The following is a 23,580-nucleotide window of genomic DNA, read 5'->3' as shown; positions in this document are numbered from 1 at the left end:
AACTTCTCTTCCTTGCTTATTATTATTAATCTTTAAAAATATTCCTGATACTATAACCTCACACTCATTGTACAGGAATGAAACTCTGGGAAAAGCCCTCCCTGTAGTATACTACAACAGCTGAGAATTGAACAAAAATTGGGAATCACTTCAGTTTTATAGTCAGCAAACTTAAGTGACCTTTCCACAACACACAATATTGGTTTAGCAAGCTACTTTGTCACATTGCACTGTTAAGTCACATTTGATCAGCTCTACTTCCTTCTTCAGTTGTATCTTTCTACTAGTCTGAGTGAATGAGTTTATTTCCTAATAAAAGCAATACATTTATCACTTCTAAGAAATCATTTCTAAGAACAGATCTGCTGTCTCAATTCAGACTGCTATGATTAAATACCACAGACTAAATTACAAACCAGACATTTGTTTCTCAGAACTCTGGTAACCAGGACTCTGTGATCAAGGGTGTGTCTTTTACCCTCACAAGGTAGAGAGAGAAAGACAGAGAGAGAGAAAACTTTCTCCGTCTCTGTACTAATGCTTTTTTCATGATCAAATTACTCTCTCAAGTCTCCATTTCTAATGTCATAACACCAGGAGTTAAGATTTTACAATGTGTATTGGGGAGGGGGTAATCAAAGGTAGTAGTATGGAGCGAAACATTATTTCAGTTCAAATGAAATCCGTGTATCTGCACTCCTCTACTCCCATTGCTTCTCACACTTGTCTCTTCTGGTTGCTCAGCATTTTTGTACCCACTCCTTTCATTAAAACATGAGGTAACATCACAACTGCAAATAAAGTAAAAGAGGCCTTGTGTCATCTGATATCTTCCTTTTGTTATTTCCCTAGTTCTCTTCACAGTCAACTTTCAAAGTGATTCTGTTTCCTTTTTCAGTTTGTTTACTGTAACGTTTTAAACTTCCATTTAAATTTCCACTATTGCTGCTCAAGGTTCTGCTTTCAATATCAACAATTAGCAACATATTGCTAAATTCAGCCTGTCCCATACTACTTTAGGTCTCATTAGCGTTTATACAATAAATCCCCACTGTCACCTTGAAAGACTGTAACCTCTTAACCTCCAAGTTTTGCAGAGATCTATTCTCACTTTTGTAATAGCAAGTGTGCACAATTTGCAACTGTGTTTGAATTGTTTTTTTTTTTTGTTTTCATAATCAGAATTGGCTTTTGAGTTTTTAGTTTTTAGTGCAAGAAACATTAGAAGAATCAATGTTAAGTAATTTCAGTCATTTCAAAAGCGTCTGCAGGCATTTACGGTTTTATTTCAGCTAAGTCAAAATCCTTTCATTTTGAACTAGCTCAATTTCAGGAAAGTTTATGTAGTACAATGATATCAGATGGCATTGCATCTGCACCTTAGCCTCCCTTCATCCTGTGTTGGCTTCTGTTGCTGAAGTGTCATAAACTCAGCACACTGGCATCTGTTAACATTGCTGTATTCCTACCTGGTGTCTTCATATTCCACACTGATCTTTCTTATAATTACCTCCAGTCATGACCACAGAGCATTCAACATCTGCCTACTTTCTTTATCCCAGCCCAGAGTTTCTGTTACTGCTAGAAAGAAATTATCCTGATCACCCTTGTTAGTTAAAGGATGTCAGGGCTGGCTTATGTCTCAACCCTCGTTAACAGCAAGAAGATACCTCTACCCTTTTTCTCTGTGTTAATAGGGAATGCTATGAGAATATATACAGACAATTCTGCAAAGAATTGAGAGAAAAAAATGTTCTGTATTCTTGGACTGCTAAACAGTTCTCTAGCTTCTACCAACAAAGTGCAAATTCTAGTGAATTTGATTTGCATTTTCACAGATTTGTACATCATACAGAGTAAGGAGGAAAGTTCAATAGTGGCCTGAACAAGAAGTCTAAAAGAAAAAAATTCCCTCGTAAAACTGGCTTCACCGAATTATTGATCCGTTCAATGGAAGTGTGAAGTGGAAATGAATCTGAAGTACTGCTAAATGAAGGAGAAAAATGAATTCATCTTGCCAAGAGGCAGTTTCATGTTACGTTTTAGGAGAAGTTTACTCAATGGATGTGAAATGAAAAACCTCAGTGCACTAATAAAGTTTAAAGGGCTCCTAAGTAAGTATTGCCCCTAGCCATCACACAGAAACCTTTCTGTAGTATTTCTGGAAGGATTTGTCATAAGAACATACCACAAATAGTTCCAGCAAATAAAAAGTTCTAAAAATATGGTTATGATGGAAAAATCATATCATAATACACCGAAGGGAACATTACTGTAGCCTTCAAAAATAAGAGCCAGACTATATAACATTAAATACACTTCATAAACTGCATCAATAAATGAATATACTAAAAAAAAAAACTAAGCAAAGGCAGTGGGATATTAATTAAATCAAGATCTGAAAAAAGGACACAAGAAAATGACTAGATGTCAAAAATACTATTTCAGTTTAAAGTCCCAGGAAGTAAACCCTAAGATCTGTATCTGTATTAAACAAGTTTATTCAGGTGTAGTCTCAGGAAAAGGCATTTAAGGTTGTAAGGAAAACAGAACTGCTCAAAAGACAAGAAATATGGAATTGCAGGAGAAATCTTTGCTGAGCAATTTATGAACACTGGAGTTAATCATTCTTAAAACTTCTACTCATAATTTGGAATATTTTGGTATTTTTGTGACAAGAACAGCTGCCACAGCAGAGACTGATGAAGAGGCTTCAAAGGGAGGACTAGGTAACAGGCATGACAATTCTTGAAGAGCTGTAAGCAGTTGTACAAATTGGTTAGTTTGAGCATTTATACAAGGATCAAAAGAACAGCCCAGTAGAGTTTGATAATTGTAGTTAACTTCTGACTGTGATGTTTTATTTCTTAAGGACTTATTTATTTATTTTATTGGACAGATTTACAGAGAGAAGGGTAGAAAGAGAAAGATCTGTTCCCTGGTGCACTCCTCAAGTGGCCACAGTGGCTGAGTTGAGCCATAACGAAGCCAGGAACCGTATTCTAGTCTCCCACACAGTTTTAGTGCCCCAAGGCTTTGGGCCATCCTCCACTGCTTTTTCAGGCCACAAGCAGGGAGCTGAATGGGAAGTGGAGCAGCTAAACATGAACTGGTACCTGTATGGAATCCTGGCATTGTAGGCAGCAGTTTTACCCGCTATGCCACAATGCTGGCCTGAATAATTTTAAAAAAGGAGAAGAAGGCGATCATAATCCTAGTTCCTGGTTCTATTTTTAAAAATATATTTTCTAGAATTTTTTTTTGAATGAAATAGGGTGAGTGAGTCAATGAGGGCTGTTATTGTGGAACTACCTGAGGCCCTACACCTCCATCCAGTAAAGTCTGGAATCCCCTGTATGGATAGGATCATTGTGACCTTCTGTCATCAAGAACGTCTGAAATACTGTACAGGAACCAAGCAGATCTTACCTCAGCCCATTCTCCTGATGCCTTGTGCTACACATCATACACGTGTGCAGAGCAAGAAGCTTCAGCCTTTCCTCATCTCCTTCACCCCATGCCTAAAATGTAGAAAACCCCAGGGCAGTCTACCCTAGGGTGACATTTTCTTCACATGGTTATGCCCGCATGTGGAAGTGTTCCCGGGGCATCTCCCATAAGGGAAGGGTCCCTTAGACTCTCTCTTCTGAGTGTTGAATCTTTTTGCTGAACTAAGAGCCTCTATTTCATGCTTGTCTGAACACTTAAGAACCTAACAATTTATACCTATAACAATTTCCCATGTTACCTTATATTTTTGTGTAATACATTGCTTATTTGCATGTTTACACTATTTCTGGAACTAAATATTTTAAGATGTGTTTAGAATAATTCCCTTTACCCTTCCACTAAATAAACAGAATGGCTGGATAGTGCACATATTTTATTGGCAGAAACACTGTCCAGCAAGTAACAGTGAAATATGTGTTTTTCATTTATGCTCTGGAAAGAGTGGGATTTTCTCCCTGGGTTTATTGTTTTCTTTCTACCTTTGGAACCAATTAAACTTGCAGTTGTTTAGAAATTATTTCCCTTTTATTTCTGGCTCTTTAGGGAAAAAATGCAAAATTAAAGCTAATGTTGATAGTTGACTTTTTTAAACTGCAGATTTTCAGTAGATTTAAATCTCATGCGGAATCTGATCCACACGTTGATTCCTTTACCACATTAAACAAGAACTGTGTTTTATTCTTGATGCTTGACCAGATTTATCAGGGTCTGCTTTAATGAAAATCTGGGGCTAGTTGGCTTCCAAGATAAGCTGTCAAGATGAAAAATTCACTCTGTAATGTCAATTTGCAGTGTTTGTGGTTCAAAGGATATTTACTGCACCTGTGATTTATTTTCTAATCATCTAAGATTTAACAAAGAAGCTATGTCATAATTAATCTCACAAAAATGGAGAGGTAATTCATTTTTATAAATCTTAGTTGAACAGCATAAAGTATGTCATCTCTGAAGGAACTATTAGGAACAATATACAATAGATATTGAAGTTTGTATGGGGTAAATATATTCAGTTCCAAAGATCTATGCCCATTCGTTAAAATGCTATTATGGATGCCGGACAAAAGTGATATATAGCACTTTTTTCAATGATTTATTTTAAGACTAAGTGTCTTTCAGAGTCATTCTATTGAATACTCTAACACATAGGTTTGAAGTTAAATTTTGTTTTATATTATTTTTTATGTATATAATAAATAATGAACTTGGCAAAAATAATTTAAATCGAAATTCAGCAATATTGGACTGTCTTTGTTTCAAATGATCATATTCTTAATTTTTGGAAATGAATTGTAGTAATTCTTGGCATCAATTCGGGAATATCTACTCAGAGTGAATCTGAAATAGTCCCTTTTTACCTATTTTATACTCAAAACCAAAACGTTCAGACCTTCCCTTACTAAGCATTTGATTTTAGCTATATAATTTTCTTTTCTTAATAACTTCTATCATTGCAAATAACAAACAATATAAATATTAAGTTTTTTCTTTGTTTTCTTGCAAATCAATTTACTCTTATTTTCTTTTAATTAGAAAGTATACTTTGTAATTATAATTCTTGTTAAGTGCAGAATTATTACCAAAATTAACATAACAGTATACATTAATATTTTTATTATTGGTAACAAGATTATAATCGTTAAATAAAGGAAGTTACATGAATAATATTAAAATATGTTTAAGATACAATAGTAAGGCAAAATATATTTGTGTAAAATTTATTTTCATAGTTGTCAAACACATTGCACACATTTATAATTACATGTTACAGAATATTATATCTGGAATAACATATGGTAATATCAATAGCAATCATTTCTTGCGTGAGATTAAAATAAATATGTGTATATACTTACATAACCAAAAGAAAGTTAAAATCATTTTAATATTTAAGATGAATCATTTTATTGTACTGGTGTCCAAGAAGTTTCTCATTTATGGTATGCATATCTGATCCTTCATAAATGTTTTCTGTGGTAACTTGAATTTATAAATATTAACTTTTCCTTTCACAAGGTTTATTACTGAAGTATCTTAATTGTATGAGCATGTTAAATCATCAACCTAAGGGTGTTCATGATATATACCCTTGAAGGTAGAGATGGTTCTCAGGTATTCCGGTCCCCTATGCACAATGCAGTCACCTATACAGAAAGGCAAGCCTGTCTGAGTTCCAGGGTCTTTCCTATGGATGGGTGAAGATGTACTGTGGGGAACATTGGGGAGTGAATAGTACATGGGAATATCTCTCTTTGTCTCTGGCTTTCCCTTTCCTTTAAATAAAATGAAACTGAAAATGAATAATATAAATACAATCACACAAAACTAAGTTTTTGTCCTTATGAAGTGTTTTTGAACTAATTGCATGGGGATTGGCAATTAAGTAAGTTTCTACTCTGTTTTGTCCTCCCCTGGTGATATCATTGTTACATGGAATTTTCAAGTAATGTCATTGAATAGCAACATCCATCTTTTCATGTATGATGGGAAAAGTACAGTAAGAACTTTGAATTCTATTAATAAGAATATTCTAAAAATGAAAAATTTCTATGAAGTGTTCCATAGCCCCTGTTTTGAATGGTTTAGTTCTTTGTGTTTTAATTATTTAAACAGTAACCCTTTATCATAAGCTAAATGGATTTTTCCATTTCATTAATTTGTTGAAAAGTTCTTATATTAATAAAAATGTGTACTCTATGTCCTGATCTTTGATCTTTGACTTTCCAACTTTTATTCTCTTTTGTTGACTTCTAGCTTTCCTTTACCTCTTCTCTCATATGTTGATATAGTTATGGTCTCTGATAACTAATGGTAAATCAGAATACAATGTTTGGACCCAAACCAACCATGTCTATTTTAATTTTTTTAAATTACTTTTTATTTTTATTGGAAAGTCAGATTTACAGAGTGAAAGAGAGACAGAAAGATCTTTAATCTGCTGGTTCACCCTCCATGTAGCCACAATGGCCAGAGCTGAGTCGGTCAGAAGCCAGGAGCCAGGATCTTCTTCCTACTCCCACGTGGATGCAGGGTCCCAATGGTGTGGGCTGTCCGCTACTGCTTTCCCAGGCCACAGGCATGGAGCCAGAAGAGAAGCAGAACAGCTGGGATTTAAACTGGCACCCATGTGGGATCCCAGGCATAAAAGGAAAGGACTTTAGCCACTAGACTACCATGCTGGACACCCAACCATGTCTTTATTTTTATGATCTTCTATGCTATACGTGTGGCAGCTACTTAACCATGTATTTGAAAGATAAAAAGTACTTTTCAACCAAGGCTATAATAAGTTAAATTAGCTAACTATGAACAGAGTAACTATACACAGCTATCTATAGATCTCATCATCTAGTTATAGCAATATGACTTATTAATCTTTCTGGCATTTTTCTCTCTGACAGTTTCTCAGCTGCTGTTTCATCCTTCTTGGATGGGTAAGTAGTATATACAATTTTGAAATTATGCATCTATTTTTATATGGCAAGATATTACTTATTTTAGACATTTAGGGTTGGCTAAGTGAAAACATTTGGAGTTAACATCATGAAGGAAAAAATGTAGAGTTCAAGGGTTCAGGATAAAGAATTGAGAAAATATATTTTTGGAAATTTGACTATAATCAGATATTTTAATATATTTAACTCAGAAGATGTTTCAACATAAGCTGTGCAGACCATAGCATTTTATTCCAAATGGAGGCATATTTTCAAGTTCTGTATTCTTTTTGATATGATCTTAATAATATACTGGACTGAGTCCAAGTGTGGGGAATAAGCTGTAGACTTTTCAAAAAATGTGTTAATGAAGAGCAAATAAGTGAACTACATGCCTTTTTCACATTAAAAATGTTTAAAAATATGGGTGTGTACATATGTATGTGGTTAAGTTTAGTACCAGGAAATTTCTACAAGAGAATTATACGTTGTCAGTATTAGATACTTAGCTGCTATAAGGATATTGGCTTTGTGTCTGACTTTTGTGCTTTAGAATCTTTGTCTAAGCACTTGTATAAGGTGCTATTTAGCCTGCGGCTGTACTAGATTTCCCTGTCTTTCTGGTTTGCACAGCTAGCAGTGCCCTCCCTCCTGCTGTCATCCTCATTTCTCTCGTTCTTGAGATCACTGGTGGGAAAAAAGAACCATTACTAAACAATGACTTACAAGTTCTAAAGTGTTCACCCAGCCATGAGATTCTTCTGTTTACTGTCCTTGTAATTTATGTTGATATTTACTTAATCTAGGATGTTAAAGCATGACATATGAGGTGATTTAGCAACACCATAGTAATAAATTTACCCACAGTTCTTTCTGTCATTACTGACATGACGTTATTAATATCTGGGCTAATGATTCTATACACACCAAATTTCACTATAATGTCTGTAGATTTACCCTTTTAAATTAGAACATAGAAGTCACTGAAGTATGGTGTATTGTACATATAATTAGAATACATTTACATAATCAGATATCCAGTCTGAGCACTTTAATGCGTTCCATACTTATCTGATCTTATGCAAAAAACTTGTGATCATTTGAAAACATTAATACACAACATATAATAATAAAAAATTGGACCAAGTGCAAAATGATTTCTTTTTTCTGATTAGAAACTTTGCAGTGAGAAGAAGCCATGGTGGTTCATAACTCTGATTTTTAGCATTTTGGATTGCACATTCAGCTTTCTAAGCAACAATATTTCTGCATCCATATTCATAGTAGGAAAGGTGTAAGAGAAAAGTAGATCAGTACTTTTTACAGGACACAGTCCTGGCAGAACCCACTACCATCATTCCCACACTGGCAGCAGTTGTGGGCAGCCGGCTCATGGGGCCTGGGAATATGGGCTAAACGCCAGGGGATAACACCAGCAGGAGCATGTGGAGACCTGGGTTCTCATGCCCAGGCAGGCAGAGTGAGCCTGGGGATTTCCCCGGATGCTCGGTCCTGGGTTGGATGGAGGGTGAGGAGGGGAGATCTCCAGCTTAGCATGATGGCCTGATGGGCTGGTAACTGGGCTTGGGGAGCTTTGACTGGGACTGTATCTTGAGTGTGTGGAGGGATACAGTCCTCACAGCCAGCGCACATGCCATGAACAGGAAGGCTGGGCTGGGAAACCTATGTACTCACCCATGCAGGGATTGTGGATAGAACAGGGAAAGGGTCTGGAGATGAGGGAGGATGACAGAGGGGTCAGTTGTACATGAGGAATGACTTCTGAAGGACTCCCATCAACAAGGCCACTGTACTTGAAGGTAAACGAGGGGACTGAACAATGTGGTTTGGAGGGGAGTGGACACAATACTTTTATGGGCCAGACTGATACATCAGTCCATGTGGGAGAGCTCAGCTGGGCTAGTTTACATGACCACCACTCACTGGTGCACACTAAAGATAGGACTAGGACTAGGGGCTGACCTGGCAGGGATAGATTAAAGGTATCTGCCAGTGAGTGTCCAGAGAGGGGATTGTTAAGGTTAGTCTGGGTCATGACACTAAGCAGCATGCCTGCGAATCATTCTGTAGGGGATAAGTTGACTCACTTTCAGATCTGCAATTTCCGCTGGTTGGCTTAAGAGCTGGGAGTGGTGTGGGGCTAGTTAAGCATGACCATGAAATTCTTTGACACCCATGGCAGGTCCCAGTTGCAGCACCCACAGGTGCACCCCAGAAATAGGGTTTGTGGAGGGCTGTGTTGCAACATCCACCAGCTCATACAAAGGCTGTTACAGAGAGGGCAGAGGGGTAAGAGTCTAGCAACCACCAACACAGGTGAGATCTGTTTCTGGGAGTGGGTCTGGTGGGAAAACTTGGGAAACTTCTAGTGGACCCTATCTCTTGCTGGTAAGTATGTGATTCAAGCCTGGGTGTTGGTCAGGCTGGGAAGGGAAGCTCCACTTGTTGGCAAGTGTGTGGGTTGGTTCCAAGAAGAGTAGGGGGTACATTGGGTATGGCTAGGCCAAACCTTAGCACACTGGCATGTGTAGGAGCCAGGCTGGAGTGTGGGTCATGCCGGGCTCATTTATCACACCTACAGGTTTGCATGACTAGGGATGGGAGCAGACTAGGCTGAGCTAGGCTACGGCACTCACCAGTGAGAGTTGGAACTGTGACAGACTGGGACGGGCCAGACTGTAGCATCCAATGGCAAAGGCGAAGACGTGGGAAAGTCTATGCCAACCTGGATCAGAGTAACCACAGGGACAGCAATCTGGACTGGGCATGACTGCAGTGTCCCTCAGTACAGGTGTAATGAAGTATGTAATTCTGTGCTAGATTCCAGCACCACTATTGCTCATTAGGGCCAGAGTGGGTGTTGATAACTGGCTCGGTCTTGGCAACTGATGAACCATGCAAGAACTATGTCTTGTGCATGGACCAGGTATGGCTGTGCTGTAGTACCCAATAGTAACAACTGGAATGAGTGAGTGTGGGCCAATTGGGCAAGGCCACTGTTCTTGCCCATACAGGAGGTGGTATATGTCAGTCTGGGCCAAGGACCCACCAGTGTGTCTGAGATCTGCCACTTATAGGAGACCTAATAGAGGAGCTTGTTGGGGAGGGGGTCCTCTGTAAGAACACAGTCACTGCGGGTGAGCACAAGAACCAAGGCAGGGAGTAGCCCTGACCAAGCCAGGTTGTGGTGCAATTCGGCATATGTATGGGTCAGGTCTGCGAGTGGGCCAGCCTGGACTGATTCATGACATCCACTGGCATATCTGAGAACCAGGATTGAGGTGTGGGACACATCAGGTTGTGCTGCAACACCAGCTGTTAGGACTGGGAATGGAAGTTGGCTTGACTACTATAGGCTGCCACATGAGCTGGAACTGAGGACAGACCAGGCCAGGCCAGTCCTCAGCACCCACTGGCAAATGCTGAGGGGAAGCAAGTCATACTAGAGTGGATCGCATCACCCCCAGCACACATGAATCCCAGAGTGACATGGTGTGATGAACCCGGTATGGGGGCTGGTGGAGACCCCCCCCCCCCCGGCAGCTGTTCCTACTAGTGAGCATGAGAACTGTGATTGGTTGCAGTTCAGGATGGGTAGGGATAAAACCTGGTGGCCTACATGTGAATTGGATTAGGGGGAGAGCCAGGTTGGGCTAACTGATTGTTTCCACTGGTTTATGCATGAGCCAGAGTAAGTGCAGGCTAATTGTTCTTTGCTGCAGCATCAGCTGGCAAGTGCTGGGACTGTGGGCAAGCCCTGTCAAGCTAGACTGTAGTAACACATGTAAAGTGCAGGATCTAGGACTGGGAGTGGGCCTATTAGGGAGACCATGGGCACCTCTCTGATGGGTTGCAACTCCCACTGGTGCGCATGAAGATCAGGGCTTGGGGAGGGTCTGGCTAGACAGGCAGGGCCACCCACTGGCATGAGTATGAGCTGGATAGTGGAGTCTGTTGAATTGAGCTAGGCTCAAGTGCCAATTGATGTGTATAGGAGCTTGAATTGAATGTAGGACAGACTGGATCAGTCCGCTTCACATACTTGCTTACACAGGTACCAGGGCTGTGAGGGGGCCTAGTGGGAGTTATTGGGGGTTGTTCCAACTAGGCTAAAGTTCACACTCATGTATATTTGGGCCTTGTGTGTGTGGACAGGGTTGGGCTGTGCCACAGCATCCTTTGGTTAGAGACAGAACTGACCCAGCAACTGTAACTACCAGTGTGTGCATTAGCTGATGTGGGTGAAAGACTGAGCCAGATTCCTACTGGGAAACACACAAAAGAGTCAGGTCTGGGATCACTTCAGACTAGGTTTTCTTGGGGATTCCCCCCAACTGAATCACTGGACTCAGAACTCCAACCATGTGGAGAATTGCAGAATCTGTTGTCTGACTGTGAAGTTCATGTATCACAACTGGGACTCCTCAGTGGAAAAGATGAAGCAGTGAAGGACATGCCCAGATGCACATGGAGGATATGGCAGTCCACTGGGGCCTGAAGAGAACATTTAGTACCATAGCAGGGGATGGGTGGCAAAACAAGTTGGACAACTACTCCAGTCAATTATTGGCAATAAATATCTGGGTGAATGGAGACTGTCTATGGTGGACTTTGTCAGCCCATGGACCTTGGAAGGATTCACTTATCCCTGTATTGGTGAGATCAATAGCATTTCCGAAGTATTGAGACAACTTGAGCAGAACCCTTGGAGCATATTCTACTCTGGGGACCCTGGGATGATGTTAGATGGTCATTCCCCATCCCTGAATACTGAAGCAGTTGTAATGCTAGGTGGAGTTTCTCCACTTGTCTTCCCCAAACCCCAGATACAGGAAGGAGAAAAAAAAATTTGAAACAATAGTCTCATCCACTTTCCCATAATCCATGACCATTTCTACCCTAACTCATGGTCCATAAGGGCATGTATCCGTCTCAACTATGTAAACATCACCAAGAATAATAATGTTTTAAAAAGAGCATATATATATATATATATATATATATATATATATATATATATATATATATGAAATGCATCTTCCTTTTTTCCAATTTTAATTGGATTTTCTTTTCTTTATTGCGTTGTCAGTTACTTTCGTATTGTAAATGTAATCTTCTATTTAGACGTAAGATTTGCAAAGTCTAAAAAATGAAATATTGATGACTTTTTTTCTAGAAATTGTGTGGACCATGTGTCATTTACATGCTTTTCATTTTTCGCTCATGCTGCCTGGATTAGAACTTCTCAGCAGAGGCACAGTTGATATTTGTTGTCTGGTCATCGTTGTTGCGATTGCTGTCCAGTGCAAGATTTAGCAGCCATCCCAGATCTGGGTGCATTGTATGTGTGTGGGCCCTTGTGACTATCACAAATATCTACATACATTGTCAAATGCCCTCTGGGACAGACAATTTCTTTGTTGTTGTTGAATTTAACAAAAGAAGTGGAGTATTTTGAGTAAGAATATAAAGTTTCATAACTCTAATAGTCAAAAATACTCATTTCAAATCCCCTAATAGTAATACCTGAGGCAGGGAAATTGCTGAAACAAGCAACTGTAGGTTTAGATGTTTAGATAGTGTTTGCAAAATTATCAGATTGTCAGTACTTCCTATACTTTTATGAGTTAATGCAATTTCTAAGAGATGAGTTTTGTCCTTCAGAGAACCCTATAATTTATCATTTTGGGTTTTCATAAATATTTATAAAGAAACAATCATTAAATAAAATCAATGCAGTATGCCATGCATTTCTGACAGCATAATGTGCCTTTTTACATTTTGATGATAATAATTATTTAGCAATTTATCATTTAAGAACAAAGACTTTCAGAATTTTTAATCTTGGAAAAAGAGTAAAGGGATAAGATTTGGGGCTCACATTCAATGTTAAATAATCCTATCAGTCTTTCAAAATATTAGAGTAATATTCCTATCTCTTCATTTTAGATGAATCGAGATTCTTGGATATTTAAGAATGGCTCTGTAGTTTATTGTAAGTTCTTATATTTCCTTCCAACACATTTTTTCTTTACAAGTGGCCTACTCTAATAATTTTGATTGTCTCTTTCTCTAATTGAGGAAAACAAGCTATGTTGATCAGAAAGGAATCAAAAGCATGTTTTCCTACCCTGAGCCCAAATGAGAGTTCTGTTTCAAAAGTATTGCTTGTTACAAATCATGAGAAGTCAAGTTAAGATATATGGATCAGACGAAATAGTGTGTGTAACAGGGATAGTGGCAGTTTATTGCAAAGAGAAAAGAATGAAAAGAAAAACACAAGATATTTGCATGTTAGATGATTAATAATTTTTAGTTTTTATGCATTTTTATTTATTGTTCATTTTCTTTTTTTTATTATTTATTATTTAACTTCATTAATTACATTGTATTATGTGACACAGTTACATAGATACTTGGGTTCTCCCAGTTGTTCATTTTCTACAGTGAGCAAATACATTCTATAGAATATAGTATTTTCATAAAAGATAGTAAACTTTACACAGTGTTTCATTAAATTTTGAATTAGTCTATTAATAAATATAATTTACATCTAAAAAAACAAATCATGAGAAGTCACAGGTAGATTAGTGCAAGTCCATCTTCTTATTGGACTGCGTAAATCCATCCCTAGAGCAATGGACGCAGCTCTGAGTGTTTAATAGTTGTGCTTGTAGGAAATGAGAGGCCTCAACTATAGTCTTAGAGAACAGACGGTCTCTCCTCTCTGTCGGTCTCTCCTCTCTGTCGGTACTAGTACAGTTTTATTTACACTGAACTTGAGGGAAGCTAGTGCCTCATTGTATTCTGGACTTTACTTTCAAATACATAAGAGATTATCTTCTCTGTGGTAATTGGCATGTCACTATTACAAAGCATATATCTGTCATCAGTTGACAGCTACCACTTATCAGTGGAATAGGACATCCGTTGCACAGAGCATTCAAATAGATTAAATCCATTTTTCTTCTTTTTATAAACTTTATGTAGTACAATAATATATAAATTGATTCACAAACTATTCATAACCTCTAGATGGGTTTACTTTCTTCATTTTTCTAAAGGAAAAGAAATTGTAAAACTGAATAATATGACATGCAGTGCATTTACCTTTATCTACCTGCCTTTCACTTTAAAGCTATTTTACTTTTTGCAAGGGCAAAATGTTAAATGAGAGAAGATAATTTATGTTTTGTCACATTTGCTTTCAAAGACTAATGAACACCAACAAAAGCAGTAAAAAAAGTATTAGGCAGATCCAGCTAAGAAACTAGAAGTGACAGTTGACTATTTTGAATAAAATTGTATTGCATGCTTTATATCAAAATGGTTTTTAAAGTTTTTAATGTCTGCATAATTTAATTTGGCACAAATTTAATGGGTTTAATTATTTTAAAATTAATTATTTGTGTTGTTTAATGTCTATATGTATTACCTTTAGCAGATTGCTGATGGTTCATAAATGTCACTGGCAATTAGTGAGCAGTTTACTTCAAATGTTTCAGAAAGCTATCAGGACAATTTTTTCATGATTTTAACAAATGGATACAGAATACTAGTGCATTATGCATCAGTTCATCTTTAGTAATAAATGCATGAATTAATTTTAGGTGAATAAATGGAAACAGAATAACTAAAGCCTGATTTCTAGCTTGGATTCATGGTTTCTTTGTTACAAACAGATAAAAATTACTTGATTTATAAGTATATCTTTGCAAAAGACCACAGTTTATGTTTTTGAAACATAAAAAATCTGATTGAAAATTTATTGTTCTGTGCTTATTTCTTCAAGCACTTTATATTCAAAGACTTTACACTGAAATAGAACAATATTGACCGGCTCTTTTAATTTGAATTTTTACCCAAGTATAGTATACATATAGAAAAACCACTATTCCATAGATGCTTACGAACAGAATTCATTTAGTACCCAGATTTAAAAAAGGAATCAGAACATTAATGGCATCCAGAATCTCCACTAATACTCCTCATTCTCAGCCACCATCAATCTCATTTCAATAATAAGCTCTGTTGCAATATCATCTCTTCTTTACTTCGTTATTTGAAATTTTAGATTAGCAATCAATACTTGTACATTTTTATAGGACACACTACAGTGTTTCAAGATATGTTTATAGCATAGATCATGCAAGCCAGACAATCAATCAGTTTCCTTATCTTTTTTATGTATATATATTTTCATGCATCCTACCAGCTCCTGGTTTCCAGGTCTTTATATTCTATGTAGTACAGCATTGTGAACTGTAATAAACCCATTGTACTGTGGAACATTAGAACTTGCTACTTCTAAGTGATAATGATTTTGTACCTGCTATTCCATCTCCCCCCTAGTCCCAAATGCCAATTCTCAATTTCTAGTAGTCAGTATTCTATGTTCACATGGAAAATTCCTTGAGGTTCCACATCTGAGAGAGAATATGCTGCATTTTCTTTTCTTGGCCTGGATTATGTGATGTAATTTAATGATTGCTTGATTGCTTCTGCCATACATTTTACTGCACATGACAAATGATGGTTTTAAATCCTTAGTACAAAATAAGTAGATGTAGAAATGTGCATCCATTTCTCGGCTGTCTCTTCTTTTCCATTGGTCTTTGTGTTTGATTTTTCACCCTAGTGTTGGTGAGAGCAGAAGTTCTTCTGTGATTACAGGTCTCAGAGAAGATAGTTTTAATGTTTCAGTGTTCAATTGCTATTGAATGTGGGATTGTAATTTATAGCCTGTATTATCTGAAGGTGTGTTGCTTCCAAATCCAATTTAAGAATTTTTGTATGAGAGATATTTAATTTCATTGGATTTTTTAAAGTTAAAGACAAGTGTGTGATTTTATATTTCATTGTGTTGATATAACACATAGTTTTTCATTGATTTGTAAATGTTGAATTATTCTTGTATCCAAGTATTCAGTGTGAATAAACTTTTTATGGGTCGTTGGAATTGAATTGAAAATTTTTTTTGTATTTTTTGAGAATTTTTACATTCATATAGTTTTAGGAATATTTATACTCTAGTTTTCTTTGTGGTTAGAGTTATATCCTTTTCTGGTTTGGGGATCAGGGTATTAACAGCTTAACAGAGTGAATACTAAAATGGTTATGTCTTGTTCAATATTTTGAAATACTTTCAAAATAACTGATGCTAGTTCTTGCTTAATGGTTTGGCTGTATTCAGCAGTAGAGCCAGCTGGTACAGGATTTTTGTTGTTGTGAAAGTTGCTTTTACTGATTCAAAACTTTTGTTCATTATGGATCTATTCAAGTCTTCCAATCTTCCTGTTTCAATTATGGCCAGTTATGTGCAGCCCGAAATGCATGTCTTAAATTTTACAATTTGATTGCATGTGATTTCAAGAGTATCTTATGAACTTTTGATTTTTGTATCTCCATTTTTATTTCTTATTTTATTTGTATGTGTCTTCTGGTTTTTAGTATTGATTTATCAACATTTTTGACATTAAAAAAATGTTAGTATCATTAATATTTTGTATTGTCTGTTTGGTATCCATTTCACATATCTTTTCTGATTTGTACTATTTATTTTGTTCTGCTAACTTTGGCCTCAATTTTATATTGTTTTTCCAGGTCTTTGAAATACATTTAGGCTATTTATTGACTGAGGTTTTTTTTTTTTTCATTTAGGCCATATTGTTGTAAAAGCTATTTTTTTACCATATAAATTTTAATATGTTTGTTTTGTTCAGCTTTTTATTATATTGAATGAATATTTAGAATTTTTTAATTTAATTTTTTATTTCTGGAATGAAGGATAGTGATTGAAGAAGGGAACAGGGAAGGTAAGTATGCTTATCATGTTAGGATTTACCCATGAAATATATTCTTTTCATACTAATATAAAGCTAGAAAAATGAAAAAAATATATTTTTTCTGCAATGTGTATTTTAATTTATTTGAGAAGCAGGTAAAGCTCATACCCACTAACTCAATCTCCATATACCTGCCAAGTTTAACACTGGGCAGTTGTCCAGGTCCCAAACCCAATTCCTTGTGTTAACATTGTTGCTCTCTGGAGTCTTCATGATAGGAATCTAGAGTCAGGAGCTGGAGCCAGGAATTAACACTGGAATTCAAAATGTGATATGTGCACATTAGGTGCTCAGCTAAACATGCATTCTTTTGCTGTTTTTATTTTATCTAACACATACTATCCCTTGAGAATATCCTGTATATTAATGAAAAAATGAGCACTCTGAAGCTCTGATATGCTGTATTCTGTAGGTACCCTTTAACGCCATTTGGTCTGTACTGTAATTTGATGATTCTGTGTTGATATTTTGTCTGTCCCATTAATGAAAATGGAATGTTAAAATCCCCCACTTCAATTGTATCTGAGTTTTTCTCTCCCTTTATAATTAAATAATGCTTGTATATTACTGATTATGGTGGCATTTGGCACATATGCATTTGCAATGATTGTATCAGCTTGTGAATTTTTAAATTATTATTTAGTAACAAATTTTGTCTATTATTAATTTTTACTTTTGAGGTCATTTTCTCTGATATTATACTGTGCGGCTTGCCTTAGAATACTTCATTCATTCTTTGTTTTAAAAATATGTTTATTTATCACTAAGTTGATTATTTTTGCAGTCAATATGTAATGGTCTTTTAAAACCATATCCAGTCTATCTGTATATTTTAATTAAAGAATTTATCCTATTTTCATAAAAATTATTAACTATAAATAATGACTAAGTACTGACATGTTTAACATTTCTACCACTCCCTCAGGCCTTGTTGTTGAGGGTTTAAATCATGTTTTCTATTTGACTGGCTGGATTTTTTAATCTCTGAATTATCTGATTCTTTTTCAATATCTCTCTTTTTTTAAATTTCTCATTCATATTTTGAATTTATTCCACATTTTGTTTAGGAATTAGGACTTCACCTCTCTATTCTCTCCTATATTTTATTATCTTTATAATTGTTCATTTATGGATATTTTATCAAGCCTCTTTTTGTAGCTGATGCTATAGCTTTGTTTTGTTCCTTCTGTCTTGTAGTGTTTACTCATTCATTTTGAATCCTTATAATGAATTTTGTCAATGTGGCATTTCCATTATATGCTTGTTGAAGTGTATTGCTTGTCAAAGTGTAGTGCTCTTTTACTGATGAGGTTTATCTGACTTAGTATTTCCTGGTGATGGTTCGTAGCCTACTTTGACTTTTGGTTCAGTTGCAATTAATGAAATCTTCCTGGCACTTGTCCTTCAGCTTCTGTTTGTGTGAATGACAGAAGATGTAAGATCATCCAGTATGGGTGGGGTAATCGGATCTGGAACATATAGAACCCTTGGTCTTTGCCCTAGAGAGAGCATAATACCTGGGGAACAGAATTGGCAATAAGATGGATGGAACATACACCTCTCAGCTGTGTAAGCGCCTGAACTTGTAGCACCAGTAATATGAATTTGGGTAAAGGATATTGATTCCTAGTCATTATCTATGCAAGGACACAAAGTCACAAGACCAACATTGATACTGGAATGAATGGAACATATCAACCTCTACATGCTGCCTGGGCACAGGCACTGAGAATAGTTTAGGCATGTGTACATTCCACAACTTAGTTTGAATGTCACAGTATTGAACAGTGGTAGGCTGAGTGATCTGGGGTCACAGGAGTCTTCCTCAGGAATCCTTAGGATCTGAACAGCAGGAAATGATGGCACAGGTGGTAGGTGAAGGGAAGCATGTTGGGAGGATGGGCCCAAGTCTAAGCAGGCGGGTGCACCTACACATAGAGTTCTGCAGGAAGGGTTCCTCCCCTGTTCTCTCCCATGTAAAGCAGAACACTGTGAGCTTGAGTGCTACTTTACTGTTGCTCCACTGGGTCTCTTTGTACTTGTTAGGCTTCAATCTGTCCAATATTTGTAATTTGGAACAATTGGATGGGAACCTGTGGGGGGCTTTTGTTCCACTCGATCATATATATTCTGAGGTGGATGCTTTCTCAAGACATACCAAATATACATAGTTTATACAGCCTGTGCTTTAAGGTTTGTGGTAGGATAATTTAAGTTCCTATTCTGAACCATAGGATCTAAGTGTGAATTTTTAAAAAGTATTTATTTTATGTAATTGAAAGGCAGTGTTACAAAGAGAGGTGGGGGTAAGACAGAGAAAATGTCTTTCATCTGCTGATCCATTCCCAAAGTGGATATAAAGGCTAGATTGAGGAGCCACGAGTCTCTTCTGGGTCTCTCTCATTGGTGCAGGGTCCCAAGCACATGAGCTGTCCTCCACTGCATTCACAGGCAAATTAGGAGGGGGAACAATTCAAAACTAAGCAGCAGTTGCTTGACTGTTTTTTTGTTTGTTTTTGCTGTATCATATCTCTGAATCCTGTCATTCCCTGTTGCATTCTGCTGTACTTTACATAGTCACTTTGAGGTGTAACATTCTGCTTTGGGTCTCCTCTGTGACAGTGAACAAAGAGGATTTCTATTCAGTCATTTTGGAAGTCCTACCATATATGATGATTTTATATTTTTTACATTTTTAAAGTATGTATAGTCAGAAGTAGGAGAACTGTGTCATGGGTTAGGTTATTTTTTTTTTATATACAGGAAAGGAAGGTTATTTAACCTACAAGTTTAGAAATTCAAACCCACATGATATTGTGTAGGTTCACCAAGGTTCTTCCCTTGGCTGCATACAGAGATGATTAACATGGCCCCTGCACAAGGATGACATGCAAATTTATGAAGCATTCCATATTTAAAATAAGCAAATAAAAAATAAAAAGTAGGTCCACATTTAATTATTTTTAAAGTAAATGAGTTAATCTTATTTGTGTTTTCAATTTAATTGTTTGAATGGATGAGAGGTCTTTCGTTTACTGGTTGACTCCCCACAGGCCTGGATTATCTGCAGATCAGCCAATTTAAAATTGGGAATTAGAAACCCAATTGTAGTCTTTCACAGTGGCAGGAACGCAAATATTTAAACTGTCACTGCTGCCTGCTAGGGATACCTTAGTTGGGCATAAGAGTCGGAGGCGGAGGTTAGACAGAAACTCAAGAATACAATACAAGATATAGCAATCCAGTTGTGCTTTAGCTGCTGTACCAAGCATCCCGCCCTGTTTTTAGTTTTTTTGAGAATCTCTATTGATTTCCATAGTAGTTCCACTAATTTGCATTCTTCCATCAGTGAGTGTTTACTTTTGGCTCATCCTCATCAGCATTTGATATTTTTGTCTTTTTGATTATAATCATTCCCGCTGAAGTGATTCCAGCTGATAGCTTGTCGTGGTATGGATTCACATTCTGTTGGTGGCTGGTGAGATTGAACACTTTTATATATATATATATTTTTTTTTTTCTTTTGCCTGTTTGTACTACTTTTGAGGAATGCCTATTGAGACCTTTGGCTCATATATTTTGTTGTTGATATTGAGGAATGTACATGCTTGATGTTATGAGCTTTTAAAAATTAGTTTTAATTACTTGTATATAGTGAATATAACTTGCTTACTTCATGCTTCAGATTTAGAAACATAGGGACACCTCCCATCCCATCCACCACCTTTCCTGTATACTCCCTTTCTTCCCCTCATCTTAAAATGACATACTTGCATTTTACTTTACTAGATAAGCTTAATACTCCAGTAGTAAAGATGTTAAAATGTATACCGTAAGTGGAGATACATCGCAGTAAACATGTCAACTTTTGAATAAAAGATGGACTTGCAATGAAACTGGAAAATAATTGATTATTTCTCTTTTCTGTTCTTTATATGGTAAAGGATAACCCTTCGTCAGATGTGAACTATTTGCCAGTATTTTCTTTCACTATTATTTACTATGTACAAGCTTCTTAGTTTACTGTATTCCTACTTGTCCATTTTTACCTTTATTTCCCATGTTTTGAGATATCCTGAAAGCACAGACTAGTATGATTGGTTTTGGTTTTCTTAAGACAGTGTTCCCCACCATGGCCTTAAAACAAAAACAAAGCAAAAAATAAAAATGAGTAGAAATATAGTTAGATAAAGAATGTTTAATAAAATGAATAACTGTGATAGCTAAAATACTTATTTATGAAACCATTTTTAAAAGGCTAGATATTGAGGTAAATATATCTGAATAAATGAAAGAATTATCATTATGTCATTGTACCTCTTGTTAGAAGTAGTTGGTTATTTAGTAATTATATATAATAATGCAAAGTTCAATTTTATTATGAGATAAATTTTCCTGTGACTTTTGGTGTAATTACCACATTTTCATACATATTACTGTAACATGCCATATGTTATAAAATAACTTTAATGAAGATCAGTTTTATTTGGTGATAGCCCTGTTATTTAATTTCTCCTATGGTGATTCTGTGGTATTTTATTAGTTGCTAAAATGACTTCTTCATTTTCTTCCTATTCATCCATGTATTATTCTTTTTTTCTCACTCTATTTTCTTTGTATTTACTGAAGTTTTAACCCATGTCAAATACAATGATAGCTACTGCAAACTTAGTAATGAGAATGTTAGTGCTCTTGTCTGCATAGTGAAACTCACAAAATAGTCAAAGAATCATGAACAGATAGGAAAACTTGAATTGTAATCTGTTTTAGCAAGAATTTCAAACATTGTTTTCTCCACCTTTAGAATGCCTGCACTCACTCAATTGAAGCCTATTAGACTTATTTTTCTAATAGAAATTTACCACTGATTTGTCACATATGAACTTTTTCCAGTGTTCATGATGACTCACATAATATAGTATCATATACTTATGATGCATAAATTATTTCCATAGTATTTGTCTATCATACTTGCTCATACCACAGGCCACAAATGCAATAATTGGTGTGATTGGCATTCTGGTACACTGGGTTAATATTCCATTTGCACTGATTACATTCTATATCAGAGCATCAATTAAACTCCCAATTGTTCTGCTGCTGATCCATCTCCCTGCTAATATTCCTGATAAAGCAATAGAGGATAGCCAAAATACCTGGGCCCCAAATATCCATGTCCAGAATCTAGATGGAGTTTTAGACTCCTGAATATGGCTTGACATAGTCCTGGTTGTGTGGCCATTTGGAAAGAATGAACAAACAGGTAGAAGCTCTCTTTTCCTTTCTGACATTCCTTCTCTGTCACTCCCAGATTTTAAGTGAAAGTGTGTATAAGGTATAACATTGTACACATATAGACAATGAAGGGACAAGACAACCACATAAATATTAATGTTACCTCTAAGTCAGCCTTCAGCTGTAACAGATGTATTCACTGTAATGTTACCACATAGGAAGATGAATGAAGATTTTCACAATAAGATACCACTATTCTCAGAGGAAAGGGTCAAACTAATACTTGTTGGTTGAAATGTTAGACAGCTGTTTGAACATATGATCATTAGAGAGGGAAAAAGAGACAATTCGTCAAAATCACCAATACTACCAGAGGGAGTTGTGCAATCATGTAACTATCCTTGTACTAAATGTACTTTTAAAAATTCCGTCATTTCAATGATCTTCCATACATAAGAAGACATTGGTTAATTATAATGATATTTTATACAGAATAAGTATTTATTAATTTGTATATACTTTTAGATTGACAGAATAAGAATAAGAAGAAGATAAACTCTGAAAAATAATCACCAAGGTAACTTGGTTATCATTGTATATGCCTTTTTAAAAATTATCTCTAAAAACATTGAAGTCTTAGAAGGGATAAATCATGAGGACAACGTGCTGTTGTAGCAGGCTGATTCCCTGCCCTGTGGCACCAGCCTCCCATACGGGCACTGGTTCGTGTCCTGAATTTGGATTCAGTGCTACGCCTTGGAATGCAGGAGAGAGTGGCCCGAGTCCTTGGGTTCCTGCACCCATTTGGGAGACCTGGAAGAAGCTCCAGGCTTATAGATTCGAATTAGCTCTGCTCTGGCCCTTGCAGCTATTTAGCAAGTGAACTAGCAGATGGAAGACCTTCTTTCCCTATCTCTTTCTCTAAAAAGTGTCTTTGAAGTAGAAATGAAAAAAGTTTAAAAAAAGAGCATATATCATATCTCACACTTTCTCATATGCATCCACTAGATTCAAAACTCTGCGCCTTAATTGTGACATTATGAAATTAGTTTCACTACATATTGTCAATCAAGTGAAAAAAACACGCATCCCAGGATGCATACTAGATATTTTATGACTTACACAACCCCCACCTTTCTTCTTGATATCTTATTTGGTTAAAGTTTTAATATAATAATGGGTACTTGATGTTTAATGAAATACTCCTTCTCTTTTCTAACCGTTTTTTCTTTATCATCATACAAAAATAAACAAGGAAACAAACAAAACAAACAGGAAAATAAAAGACAAAAAAAACCCCACAACCTTTAAATGGCAGTCATAGTTGCCATTGTAGCAGCTGGTGGGATGTAAGGGCTGGAAACCAGAGGGGATTTACCATGTGAGTACAGCCAGAGGGCTGACTCGGGACCGAAGCTGTGATTGATGCTCTCTTAATCGTACACAACTTTTTTCCTAAAAACACACGTAAAATGATTTAAAAACAGAAAATATTTTAAGGTGTTCTTTAAAAGTGCTTTAAGCATTACACAAGAATC

General features: G+C 36.3%; 1 protein-coding gene and 1 non-coding gene across 10 annotated transcripts in view; both read left to right on the top strand.

Annotated features, from left to right (window-relative positions):
* The window catches only part of MGAT4C (MGAT4 family member C), a 617,011-nt gene that overhangs the window by 177,225 nt on the left and 416,206 nt on the right, over positions 1–23,580 (top strand). For all 9 annotated transcript variants that reach the window (XM_058673691.1, XM_058673683.1, XM_058673688.1 and 6 more), the window contains exon 2: positions 6,909–6,941. The gene's annotated coding sequence lies outside the window, so the exon portion shown is untranslated. The remainder of the gene's footprint in view (positions 1–6,908; positions 6,942–23,580) is intronic.
* Positions 19,622–19,725, top strand: LOC118757614 (U6 spliceosomal RNA). Its single transcript, XR_004995285.2, has one exon. It is a non-coding gene; the product is annotated as a U6 spliceosomal RNA (small nuclear RNA).

The sequence above is a fragment of the Ochotona princeps genome, chromosome 15 (assembly GCF_030435755.1).
Source record: "Ochotona princeps isolate mOchPri1 chromosome 15, mOchPri1.hap1, whole genome shotgun sequence".
NCBI classification, from domain to species: domain Eukaryota; kingdom Metazoa; phylum Chordata; class Mammalia; order Lagomorpha; family Ochotonidae; genus Ochotona; species Ochotona princeps.
This window is presented reverse-complemented; position numbering and strand designations above follow the sequence as displayed.